The 14005-nt window shown below is 35.2% G+C and overlaps 1 pseudogene; it reads right to left on the bottom strand.

Annotated features, from left to right (window-relative positions):
* The window catches only part of LOC142855734 (ADP/ATP translocase 2 pseudogene), a 45702-nt pseudogene extending 35339 nt beyond the window's left edge, over positions 1 to 10363 (bottom strand).
* Positions 10364 to 14005: the final 3642 nt, after the last annotated feature.

Raw genomic sequence — 14005 nt, 5'->3', positions numbered from 1 at the left:
GCAGAATTATAAGGGCTTTGTTCCACCTTATTTAAAACTTCTAAATTGAATCCTGCCTTTCCTGATTTCCTGATATTTGCATCAGTATAGAATGTATTGATTCCTATTATTGGTGTGTCTTATACAATGTGGAGAAGAATCCATGTATTCCTTTCTTTAAAATTAATTTTATCTTTTTGGGGATAATTATTATTAATATCTCCTAAAAATTTAGTGCAAGCTCTTTGCCAGTGTTTGTTTATTTATTTATGTATTTATTTATTTGTTTGTTTATTTTACTTTCATCAGTAGTAAAAGTCACTATAATCTCTGCTGGGTCTATTCTTGCTAATTAACAAAGTCTCAATTTTACTTTTATACTTAATTAAAAGACTTGTTGCACATAAATTTTTATTTTTTTAATTGGTTTATATGGTAAAATAATACCTTCTAAGATAATATCTTCTGCTTGCATTAAAATTAGTGTAGGGGAAATTCTGGAATGTAATATGACTAGAATTCAATTCCAGTTTAGATCTACCCTATCCACATGTGTCTTCTGTAATTTCTCTCAACCAAAATTAATTCTTTCTAAGATTCAGCTGTTAATTCACTGGGCAATTTAATTCTTTGTCACCATCTAAGGTTTTGTTTAAATAAATTATTAGATCAGACATAATACCAACAGTAGTTGTAGATTGGAACTGTCTCCAAACAATCTTTGAAAGTCATTAAGAGTCCCCAATCAATCTCTCCAAATTTGTACTACTTGTGTTGTAATTTTCTAGAAACCTATTGTATCAATCTTTTAAATCAATAACAATAAGATGCTTCCTTTAGGTAATAGGGAAGGCAATAGAATTCCATACTGTATCTTTTACCTAGCTGACAGCTCTGAGGTCTGTCACCATTCTCAGTTTCTTAGATTTCTTTAAAAAATACAGGAGAATTAAAGGGCTGATTGAGTCTTCAATATGATGAACATATAGTTGCTCCCATACCAGCTGTTCTTAATTATGCAGTTTCTCTTCTGTTAAAGGTCATTGATTAACACATATTGGTTCCTTAGTTGACAATTTTAAACTTATGGCCATTGGTACCATTGAATATTTGCTGTTTTGTAAATTTTTAAAAGCCTAAATGCCTGGTAACCATTTTTTTTATAGCCCCTTATAGTGCAGTCCAAGAATCATGAATTTCTGGGACTGCACAAATGTTAATCTGTGTATCCCACTGTTGCAGTAGGTCACAACACCATAATTCACTGCTATATTAGTCACATATGGCATCAGCCTTCCTTTCTGTCTTTCTAGCCCTATGCATTTATCCCATATCCTGCATTTGTGTAACTTGAGGTAGAGTTCCAATTTCTAGTAGTTGAACATTTGCCTATTGAAGAGGCCAATTTGGATGGCCAGATTCTGGAGTAATGAAAGATATATCTGCACTTGTGTCCGTTAACCCCTTAATTACAGTGTTATTTATTTGCACTCAGGTTTTGTCTTTGGTCTTTTATAGAAGTCTGCCAAAATATGTTTCCTATTTTCTATTGGAATTTTTGATTCTTCCTCTGTGTTTATTTGATCATCCATAATTGGACTTTTTTTTTTTTTTACAGTAGGCACTGGATCTTTTAATTTTCCTGGTGGAATGAACATATTTTCCACAGTGACTGGGAATGAATGGACAATGTTTGACCTGGAGGGATACATAAGGCCCTCAAGCAGTTTCCTGAGGGTAATAGGTTGTCTCGTCTATCTTTTGTTTATCTACATTTATTGGTCCAACATTTACCTTTGCCACATCTTCTACATAATCTAGAAGACTGAGACTTCTATTTTTGCCATTTGTAGAGGAGGCATTATTTCTAATAATGTGTTGTCTACAATCTTTTTTTAGATGTTCTATTCTACCATGGTTAAATCATTTGACATTTTGACCTTTGAAATTTCTTCTCCTTAGCGATCAGGGAAATGCAAATCAAGACAACTTTAAGATACCATCTTACACCTGTCAGAATGGCTAAAATCAAAAACACCAATGATAGCCTTTGCTGGAGAGGTTGTGGAGAAAGGGGTACACTCACCCATTGCTGGTGGGAATGCAAGCTTGTGCAACCACTCTGGAAAGCAGTGTTTCGGTTTCTCAGGAAATTCGGGATCAACCTACCCCTGGACCCAGCAATACTCCTGGGAATATACCCAAGAGATGCCCTATCATACAACAAAAGTATATGCTCAACTATGTTCATGGCAGCATTGTTTGTAATAGCCAGAACCTGGAAACAACCTAGATGCCCTTCAACGGAAGAATGGATGAAGAAAGTATGGAATATATACATATTAGAGTATTACTCAGCAGTAAAAAACAAGGACTTCTTGAATTTTGCATACAAATGGATGGAAATAGAAAACACTATCCTGAGTGAGGTAAGCCAGACCCAAAAAGAGAAACATGGGATGTACTCACTCATATTTGGTTTCTAGCCATAAATAAAGGACATTGAGCTTATAATTCATGTTCCTAGAGAAGCTAAATAAGAAGGTGAATCCAAAGACAAACACATAGGCATCCTCATGAATATTAACCTTCATCAGGCGATGAACAGAGACAGAGACAGAGACCCACATTGGAGCACCGGACAGAAATCTCAAGGTCCAAATCAGGAGCAGAAGGAGATGGAGCACGAGCAAGGACCTCAGAACCGCGAGGGGTGCACCCACACACTGAGATAATGGGGATGTTCTATCAGGAACTCACCAAGGCCAGCTGGCCTGGGTCTGAAAAAGCATGGAATAAATTTGGACTAGCTGAACATAGCAGGCAATGAGGAATACTGAGAACTCAAGAACTATAGCAATGGGTTTTTGATCCTACTGCATGTACTGGCTTTGTGGGAGCCTAGGCAGTTTGGATGCTCACCTGGATAGAGGTGGGCGGTCCTTGGGCTTCCCACAGGTCAGGGAACCCTGATTGCTCTTCAAGCAGATGAGGGAGGGGGACTTGATCGGGGGAGGGGGAGGGAAATGGGAGGCGGTTGCGGGGAGCAGGCAGAAATCCTTAATAAATAAATAAATTTTAAAAAAAAAGAAAAAAAAAGAAATTTCTTCTCCTACCCAAGCCTCATTATTACAGTCATATCCCTCAACATTGGTTGTATGTAGAATCCATTCATACATTGATGCTTATCTAAACTTTAAAGTCCCAAGTATATTTTTGCATTCTAAAGTGGCATTCAAAATGTACTTATCTAGCTTTGGGGTCTGTTGCTCCTATTTGTTCAGTCGTAGATAATTTTTCTCTAAAGTCATTAAACTGTTCTCTTTGGCCTGGTTTAATCCTAGTATATGATTCAATTCTTTATCCTAGGTCTTAATGCTGATGGACTTTATAGGGACAAGATGTATCCATAATAAAGAGTTTGATCCTGTGGATCATGATAAGAATTTGATCTTGGGAGCCTCAAGTCCTTCTGCTCTTTCTTCTTTTTCTAAAATTTTGTCTCTTCTCATTAGTAGTATTTCCCTAGTAATTTTGGTCCAACTTCAAAGACCACTGAGCTGAATTGAAGCAAATTGTGTAGGGTATCTTTATTGCATGAAGCCCACATCTTTACCAATCACTGAAAAATGGTGAATGCAAACTATAAGATACCAATGGATATAATTTCCTTTGGATTGTTTATACCTATAGTCTTCCACTGTATTTTTTAATCCTTTTGAGTATTTAGTAGTTTGTCAGAGGTTATTATGATGTAAGTAGGTAAAACGCTTAAGTCATCTCTCACTCTGACAAGTACTGACATTGTTGAATCCTTTCCTTGTACCTCCTCTCCCTGCTTATCAGTTCCAATTATTTCCTCAAAAGTTTCAAATCTTACTACCACTGTTTTTTTTTTTTGTAAAATCTAAATATCTTTACCTGTGAATATTTCTAGTAATTTTATCAACTTAAATAATTTCTGATCTTCATTTTGCACATATAATACCAAGGTATGAAATTTTTCTATTAATGGTACCTTCCCATCCTTGAGTATTATTTTGAATGCTATGAAATTTCCCTTCCTGAAAAGATACTCTATCTGGTAACTTATAATAACTTTTTAACATGATTTGATTGCCAATTTTAACACTCTTAATTCTTTCAGATTATTTCTCAGCACCCTTTTCTAAGGTACCATATCCCAGTGAAATAGATTGAATTCTGTCTTCACATTTCTGTCAATCTTTTTAATGGTATTAATTTTTAAAAAATTTTTGATTTACAGTGGCATAAATCTTATCAGCTAGCTGTTCCTTACTGGTCTATAAAATCTGTATCATTTCTAAAAGAGCCTCGTTTTTGACTCTGGTATCAAACCATCATTTTAAAGATATAATATGAAGGACAAATCTCAGTCACAATACCAGGAAATGGATGTATCAGAAAAATCACATAACCATTACAGAATAGTGTCCATAGTGAAAGCAAAGAGATTATGAAATTTTTGGGTTATGTAGTGTCTGTGATTATATTAATTAAATGATTTATTTATTAATCAAATGAACATACCATTTTATGGGTCTTCAGTAAATTGTTGTAGGTATAATAATCTTTATTGAGCATCAGGTGTCACAATTTCAGATGCACATGACGAGAGCAGCAAAGAAGTTTACAGTACCTGAATTACCTAGGAATTAATTAATTAATTAATTAAGAGCTGCACATTCATATATGGATGTTTAAATTAGCCAGAATAGGAAGGAACCCAGAGTTTTCCACAAGTAGTGTTTTGAAAATGGGGCCTGGAAGCTACCAGCAGGCAGAATATGGTGGGGATCAGAGTAGAAGAAAAACATGTGTGGTCTGGTAAGCTGCAGGGCCTAGGCACCAGCTGGAGAGGGTGCAGTGGCCAGCAGGAGTTGCAAATGGGCATATTTGGGGAAATGCATGCCTGAACTGGCAGTCCTGAAAGAGAAGCAGGGAAAAAAGTATTTGTGGACATTTTGGGATGGTACAGCTGGGTGTCGACTCATGCCCTATGTGAGTGTGTGCCTGATGTAGATGACCAAAATAAAGTAGACCCACACCGGCTCAGAATTGAGTATAACAAATGTTTTTTTTTTTTTTTAAATTATGGGTAGACTCATCCTCTGCACAAGTGGGAAACAGGAACCAAATCCAACATTTGAGAGAGAGAGAGAGAAAGGGAGAGAGTGTGTACATATTTCTGCAGCTTTATTTATAGTAGCCATGGCCATGCCCAAAGTGATCTGTCATCTCAAAGGTCATTGGCTGAAGGAGTTCCTCCAGCATTCTGAGTGGAGTGTCTTCACTGACATTCTTTTGGGACTAGATCAGTGCTGCCAGGAACAGTCATTCATAGAATATGACAAAAACAGCTTTGCATAGGTGTAAACATTATTGTAAACAAAAATAGGAGCATATTCAAAATAGTAAGTATAATTTTAAATTGTTACAATATACATGAATCTATACCTATGTAAATTGTCTTTAAATAAAAGTTCACAAGTAATAATCTATTATCCCATCCTATCCATTCCCTTCTTTTTCTCTAAAGAGATCTCTGATCCTACTTCATTTTCACCCCCAACCCTACACCACTTATAACTAAACCCTAATAAATGTATCTAACACTGGGGACAAACTCTGGTGAGAGAAGGGTCATCATTTTTTAGAATTACTTTCTGCTTGGAAACTTCTTCAGCCAATAGCCTTTAAGATACCAGCCTATATTGGGCCTGGTCTCATGTATTATAAATGCAGATGAAAATCTTAGATGGCCATCTTGGCTGTTAGATTTGATTACATTTCCCAGTGCAGACAGAGGACTGTGGATTGCTACTATTTCTGTGAGTTTAACCCAAATAAATAAACTTTTCTTATAGTTTATTCCTGGCTATTTTGCAACTCTTTTGTATACTCAGAAATTGGCACCCAGTGTGCTCATGTGGCCTGAGTCCAAGTCATTGCTGCTAACGGCCTAGACACCTGCCTGCAGCCTTCTCCCATCCAACACAACGGAACTACCTCTCCACATCAGAACTATAACTCTGGTGCCCAGTTGTGTGCAGTTTTACTCTGCTGAACTTCTGTGGTGACTTGGCAATTTCCCATCATTCTACACCAATGTGGCTTGGTCTTACCTACTAAATGCTAACTGCAGCTTCTGGCAAGTAATCTAGCAGCTCATGCTGCCTGACAGTTCTGGGTTTCTTGGCCTTCTGAACAACTCAAGTTTTCTTCATATGTGGGTATGATGCCTTTAAATTTTAAATAAGTTTGCTAGTAATTCAGAGTCTTGGGTAATTCAGGTTCTCATCTTGAACCTGCCTTTCTGCCACAACTGTGACACCTACTGTCTAATCGAGATTATTGCACCTACAACAGTTTTCTAAAAATTAAAACACAGGTAAGTTAATATAATAATAAATAAATAAATTAGAATCAATGAATAAAAAATAAATTAATTTGAAGACTGAAGACTCTAAACCAACTCCAAGATAGTATCAGGCAATATCACTATCCAGGAAATTAAAAACCTTATTGTTTCTATTATGGATGGAATTCTGCAAGAGCTATATGACATAACTGGCACATAAATATTTGTGCTAATATTGGCAATTAGTGTTACTCTTCATATTGTATCCTTAAAGAAAAGGTTTGATAACAGTGTTAAGAATGAGAAACTTTTAGGAATCATACAGTCTTTAGCCAAAATGATTTATAATATTGAAAACAATAACTTTAATTTAGTAGTAAAATATTCAATCCACTTCAATCGGTTATGAATCCTTACAAAATGGTAGTGAAAATTATCTAAAAAGATTCATACCATTGAAATTAGTAATCAGAATCTGTTAAAAATTTATTGTATTTTAGGAAATAGAACATCCTTCCATGAAGGCCATATACACACCTCAAAATAATATCATAGGATGAGAAGGTATCATTATTGAAAAACTTAAAACCTTGGAATCTCATATGTAGAATGAGAACCAGAAATTAATTGATTTGATGAAATCATTAGAAACATTTACAGGTCAAGAGATTCAAGATTTAGAAAAGACTGATAAGAAGATTTGAATTGATTAAGAAACTTTTTAGAACTGATAATCAAGGAGAAGAGGTACAGGCAAAGAACTTAGCATCACCAGTACCTCTCAGAATCAGAAATGACTTACCAATTGTTTTAATTACTTATTTTGTTATTATCCAGGAAACACTCAATATGCAAACAAATACATAGAATGTTAATGAAAACCTATAAATATGAAAGTTCTAAAAGATATTATGCAAGCAGTACCATCTTATAGCATGCATTCACCATTTTTAAGGGATGTTGTAAAGACATGAGCTTCAAGTAATTGGGTTATTTTATAAGATTGGATTCATGTTGTCTCAGTGGTGCTAGAAGATGGGCCACAGTTACAGGAGAAGTAGCATTGGAGAGTGGAGGCCAATGCTATGGAACATCAAGGTAGAGTCAAAAGAGTTGAGGCCTTCAAGGTCAAATTCTTTTTGAGGGTCATTATGCTGTTCCACAGAATCAAGTTATTTACAATGATACATCTTGCTCCTATACTATATAGGAGTCTTGAATGATTGGGACAGGATTCAAAAACTAGGAGAAAGAATAGAATCATTTACTAAGGTAATAAAACACCAAAGATAACCCTTTATTAATTTCTTATGAAGATTAACTAAAGCTGTAGAAATAGGAGTAACAGATCCAGAAGCTAGATGAGTACTTACTGAATCTCTGGCTTTTGAAAGTGTCTATTTAGAATGTAAAAAGATTCCTGTGTCTTTAAAGGTCAAATCAGCACCAATGAATAAACAGATCTTGAAAAAATCAAAAGCCATTTGACTATAATACTGAGACTTGGGTAGGAGAAGTTATTTCCAAAGATATGAGGAAACATCAAAATGCCTAATGTTTTAATTGTACTAGAATAGGACACTGATAAGGAATTGTAGACAAGATGTTCCTAGAAATAATGTTTCTTCTTTGAATAAAAAAAATAGAAGGTCTCAATCTTCTGGATTACATAGAAGATGTGGCAAAGGCCAACATTGGGCCAATGTATGAGAGGACAACTGAGGCCATTTGTGAGCAGTGTATCAGTGAATGTAAGGGTTCTGATCAATTGCAACAATGGAATATCCAAATAAACATTCCTGCAGTCTCAGAAATGGAATATAAACCAACTCATTTTTCTAGGATGGATATTACGAGGTATTTTTAAGATAAACAGTCACCAACCATTCAGGCTGTACCAAAATACAAAACAACTAACAAACTTTCAGAAGTGCCAATGGCTCTAACTTTAAAAATGGTTATCTAAGAAACCTATATGAGTTAAACAATGTTCTTTAACCTTAGAGAAACTTCAGGCATTAGTACAGCTGGTATAGGAGCAACTTGACATCCAGCATATTAAAGAATCAACCATCCCTTGGAATTTACCTCTGTTTTTTTTTTTTTTTAATCTGCAAAATGGAGAATAGTGACAGATTTAAGAGCTGTTTTTTTTGCCTTCCATATTGCTTAATTAATGGCCTCTTATAATTATTGACTTAAAAGATTGTTTCTTCACTATACCTTTACTCAAAAGAAGAAAGAAAAAAATTTTCTTCACAGCTGTTACTTATATTTCTCAGCCTACTAAAAGGAATCAATCGAGAAATCTACCATAGAGAATAATAAACAGCTCCTCTCTGTGTCAATATGTTTTAATTCAGCCATTGGAAATGATATGTAAGCAATTTCCTGAACCTATAGTTTACCATAAAATGGATGACATTTTGCTATCTGCTTCAAATGTAGATACTTTATAAAGAAGATTTGAAGAAGAGGGTTTTTTTGTCATATTGTATGCATCCATGTTTCTATGTCTTTTAAAGATATTTTGTATATTAAAAAATTTTAGGATATATGCACTATACATTTCTACCTCTGATCAAGATACTTATGCAAATATTGTTTACATTTTGAGGTCACTGTATTTTTTGCACATTTGGTTAAAGATTGTTTAATTTTTTAATATGAAGACTTAGTCTTTAAGTTATATAGCTATTAACAATGCTAGATAAATAGTCATCCTTGCTTGCCATACTTACAAGTAGACTAATCAGGTTCTTAAGATGCATAGAAATTGTATTAAACATAGATAGGTTATCTTGAAACACTTCAAAGAAGTATAGAATATGGCATTTAAATACTTTATGATTCTGTTGACGTGAGACACAATTGCTCCTGGCAACAATAATCTATTCCCAAGAGAATGTTGAGCAAGCACCAAGGCAATCCACTTGGACCTTGTATTTTTCTTGACAAAATTGGCTTTTGACCAAAGAACTGTCCTGCATTGGCTACTGACAAAATACATGTTGTCTTGATTATACAAGCAGGACACAAACAAAAAGACTGCCAAACCTTGCCAAAACAGGTTGATTATTTTCCATATTTTCCTGCCTCTGAAAATGGTCTGTCAGATACTCTATGTCTTATGCACAGTTGGTTGTCCTAAAGTTGACAATGAGACTTTGGGTGATTGCCCAGGTAGTTAATTGTCTCTGACACTAATTGCTCATTTTGGAAGTTGCTTGATTGCAACTCCTGTTTATGGTGGTAATATTGTTTCCTTTCTTAGGTCTTTGGTGGGAATGAAGACTAGATAGTCATGACATAGCCAAGATATTTTTAAGATTTAAACTCCTTAGAATAGAATAGCTACTTAAACATTTATCATATGTTTCTTGTTTTATGTTGTTCATGTTGGTTGTAGTTATAATTTTAATGTATGTTTTCCTCTTCTTTAACCTGGACAATACATGATATTTGTTCTTATTTTATATAGTTTTGTTTTAGGCTTATCAACTTGCTTATTTAGACAAAAGGGGGAGGTGTTGCCAGAAACCTTTAAAATACTGGCCCACTTTGTGGGTGGTCTTTGAAGAACAAATATTCCTCCAATTTGTCCTCTGTTTCCATCTTGTGTCTTGTGTAAGCTATTTCCTGTAAAAACTTTCCAGTCCTCAGAAATGGCTAGGGCAATAGTAACAGGGTAGCCATCTGGAAAGTGCAGATAACTGTAGAATGTCTCCACCCGATGTTCAGCCGAAAAGAAAACTTGACAGGTAACAGACGAGGTTCAAATATAAAATTTGTGAAAAGTTCCTAGACAAGAGCCAATCAGGATTGAACCAGTCACCCCACAGCTTGCTAATGTAACTATTCTGGTTTTCCTTTAAATAGTGGTCTCTAGAAGGGTTGCACACCTCCTCTTGCAGCTGCTCTGACAAGGTCCCTGCCGTCTTGAACACGTGTACAATAAACATTGACTTTGCAGTTTGATAAGTCGGTCTCCTTGGTGGTCATTTGGGGTTGCCACAGATTGGGCACTATAGTCTTATGTACACATGTTCTCAGAAAAGAATTATGCATGCTCCTTTTGACTGCTGGATTTGGTTACAGTTCTCAGTGCACTCAGACAATTGTGGATTGCTATCTTTTTCTGAGTTTATCTCCCCCAAATAAACGTTTTATACTCCATTCTTGACTTTTGTCGTACTCTTTTGCACATCAACAACTTCCAACTGTCATGTGGGCAATGTTATTTCAATGGGATCCTCTAGAAATTAAAACAGTGGTTAAGTTTTAAGATTACTGTCTGTTGTAATTGCAGATAGTCTTTAAGTAGGTAGTATAGTTTTTTTGAATTCTTATTTGAAGTTATGGCCTGCCCACCATCTGGGGCAGAGGATTAGTGTGAGAACTAAAGAAGATGCCTCTTGTAAATCAGAGTCTAGGCTGATAAGCAAGAGGCTCTCAACAAGCATTGTGTATGTATTAGCATTTTTTCTCTCTCTTGTGCAATTCAACAAAAGGGAGGGTATATGGAAGGGCTGGAGGGAGGACATTGTTTGAAAATCTCTAAAATACAACATAAATAACAAGAAATTACAACAAAAGAAATAAGGTTATTTTGGCTCAAATTTTGGGGAATGTAAGTCCATATGTACTTATTACCATCATTTGGGTCTGTGGCTAATGATACAGCGTAGTAGGGAGTATATGATGGAGAAGCTAACTTAGCTCATAATACTAAGGTAGTGAACAGAAATGAATATGCCGACATCCTCTTCCAGTGTATACCTCAATGGCCTATCTTCTTCTAACTAGGACTCACTTTTTAAAGTTTCTCACATGAACTTCTTGGGGAATCCTAATCATAGAGAGCCAAACAGCAAAATTTGGTTCTTTGCCTAAATAATAAAATGTAAAGTGTATGTCAATCTATGCCACAAGGTTGGCTATTTGCATATTTGCAAATGATCAATAACTTGCTTCTGTGACAAATTTTAAACTGCAAAAGTAAGGAGTAAATTACTTTCTAAAGAGTATAAGAAAAAGAATATAAAAATGTAGGTTTCAGAAATAAGAATGTAAAATTAAAAAAAAAATTACAAGTTGTAAGCCTAGGAGAATGAGTGTGGGCTGTCAGCAACTTTTTCAGCAACTTAAGGATTAACTATTAACAGTGGGTTACTTTGATTTACAACCAATAGCTCTGTCTACAAGGCTGTGGCAGCCCCCTGCATAATGAGAGTCCCTCCACAAACTAAGGGTAAGCTTTCAGATAACCTCCCAGCCACCCATGACCAGCAATTGATGTGAATTGAGTTAACTTTTAAATGATGGGATGTACCTAACTTTTTGGTTGTGCATTTTCACATCCCTTCCCTGCTCCACAAAACTGCCAGTATCAGCTGAGCATAAAACTTTGGTAAACATCATCAGAAAGTGCCAGAAGAGATCCTGTGCTAAATACAAACAGTTCAATTAAAAAAAAACTGTTATTGGAAACTGATAAAAATGCAATTTGTATCTGAGTTTTACCTCAAGATTGTAAAAATTCTTTTATTCATGCCTAATGCTTGCTTCTTGCTCTAAAAAGGGCAGTTCAGCAAAAGCCCACGGCCACAACTATAAAAGTCCATCTCTGGTTGTAATTCAGCCACCAGATAAGCTTTTCGTGCCCCATGGAGAGCTATTTATTTTTCCTGTAATAAAATTTGCTTCTGGTTTAATAGACTTTGGTGGTCTATCCTCATTCTTTCTGTAACCCCCATGGACCCAACACATTCATTGTATATCTGAGATTAAGCATTTTGCATGCATGTGCACACACACACTCACAGACACACGTATCAGGGATTAAACATTCAAAATATTTTGTGCTAAGTACTCTGAAAAAATAAGGAAGTACACTAAACTATAGAATCTTCCACCTGCAACACATGGGAACAAACATAGAGATCCACCAGCAGGCATGCAGTAAGTAAGAGAGCTTGGAACTTTAAGTACTAAGTGCAATGTCAACATCAAATCCCTCCCATCAGAGGTTAGGCAACCCCACAGAGGAGAAAGCAGAAAGAATGTAAAAGTAAGAGAATATTGGTGGATGCCAAAAAACAAAACAAAACAAAAATCAAAAACAAGGAGTCTAAGTCAATATAAACAAAGCTCGCTTATATGAACACACAGGCACCGAAGCAGCATGCACAAGACCTGCATGGGTCTTCACAAATCCCCTGTACATATAGTAACACTGGGTATATCAACCACTCATGTTCAGGAGTAGTTTACTTGACATATAATTGGAATCCAGAGTTTTGCTTGTTTGTTTGTCTGTTTATTATTTTATTTGGTAATAGTTTGGTGGGTTTTGTTTGTTTCTTCTCTTATTAGAAGGCTTACTTTAATTTTTTTCCTGGGTTAGAATGTTTTGTTGTTGTATTGGGTTTTTTGGTTTTATTTTTTTTTTTTCAAAATAAATTAAAGTTGGGTGGTTCGGGAGAGGGAGAGGATCTGTAATGACTTAAATATGATCAAAACATAAATTTGAAAATAGTTTTAAAATTGAAAACTATAATAAAATGCACAAAAGGATAGTAATAAAGTACTATTTGTTATTACCATTTTCAATTTATAGTTTTGTCTGATTCATTTCAGTGAATAGTAACTAAATTAATCCTTTGGCACATTCAGTTTCTTAATCTAGGAAAATTTACAGAAATTTATGGCTAGAATAATTCTTTACAGCTAATAAGCATAAAGTTTCCATTAAAAAAGACAATTATTTGTTCCAAAATTGTTTTTAAGTGTATGATGATCATGTATGTCAGTGGATGAAAGTTTTGATCTTTTCTGGAAATCAATGTGAGGTCCAGTTTGGCACATGTAACTGACACCTTCATTCTAGAGATTCTCCTCAAGCACATAAGATCCAAGAAGTGGATTGGATTCCTTTTAAAAACTGAATGCAGCCAGAGACTCTTAGTATGCACTTTAAGAAGCACCTGAGGAGATGCTGCAATATGCACATAAATTTACATAAGATTTATCTTTTTGTGCTGGACAGTGGCAAGAGTCATTGGTAGTTCTTATAAAATCTTGAATACAGTCTTTTAAATGTGACTTTCAAAGAAAAAAACAAAAGAATCAATTAGCATGTTCTCTTATCATTGTACCAATACATATTCAGTGTCACTACTCTTGGGGATAGTATTCAGGAAGACATTCCTGGTTCTTAAAATGAAAGATTTTTTTTTTTATAAATGATGTCATTCCTAGGGATGAGACAAATAAATTACATTTGGTGGTCTGACAAATAAAACTGACAATGAGATATTGTAAATGCCCACATCATCAGTATTCACTTCCTTCGTCAAGCAATCTCAAAAACGTCCTTGTCATTTTTATTCAGCTTGAAATGCTTTCTTAGGATGTTATCTGTTTCTGCTAACCTTCCAACTCCTTAGCGGTGATCAGGAACTGCAGCAAGTTCAATATACCTTGAAATAGATTGCCTAGACAACACTGCAGAAAAAAGAAAACAGTCTAGCATCCTCTAGCATTGTATTGATAGCAACTTTCTTAAGGAACCCTATCAAGTATGAACATAAGCACCTCAAACACAAGGAAGGTTACCATGAGGTGACTGATTGAGATGGACAG

The sequence above is a fragment of the Microtus pennsylvanicus genome, chromosome 8 (assembly GCF_037038515.1).
Source record: "Microtus pennsylvanicus isolate mMicPen1 chromosome 8, mMicPen1.hap1, whole genome shotgun sequence".
Taxonomy (NCBI): Eukaryota; Metazoa; Chordata; class Mammalia; order Rodentia; family Cricetidae; genus Microtus; species Microtus pennsylvanicus.
Note: the sequence above shows the minus strand (reverse complement) of the source record. Positions and strands in the feature narration are given on the sequence as shown.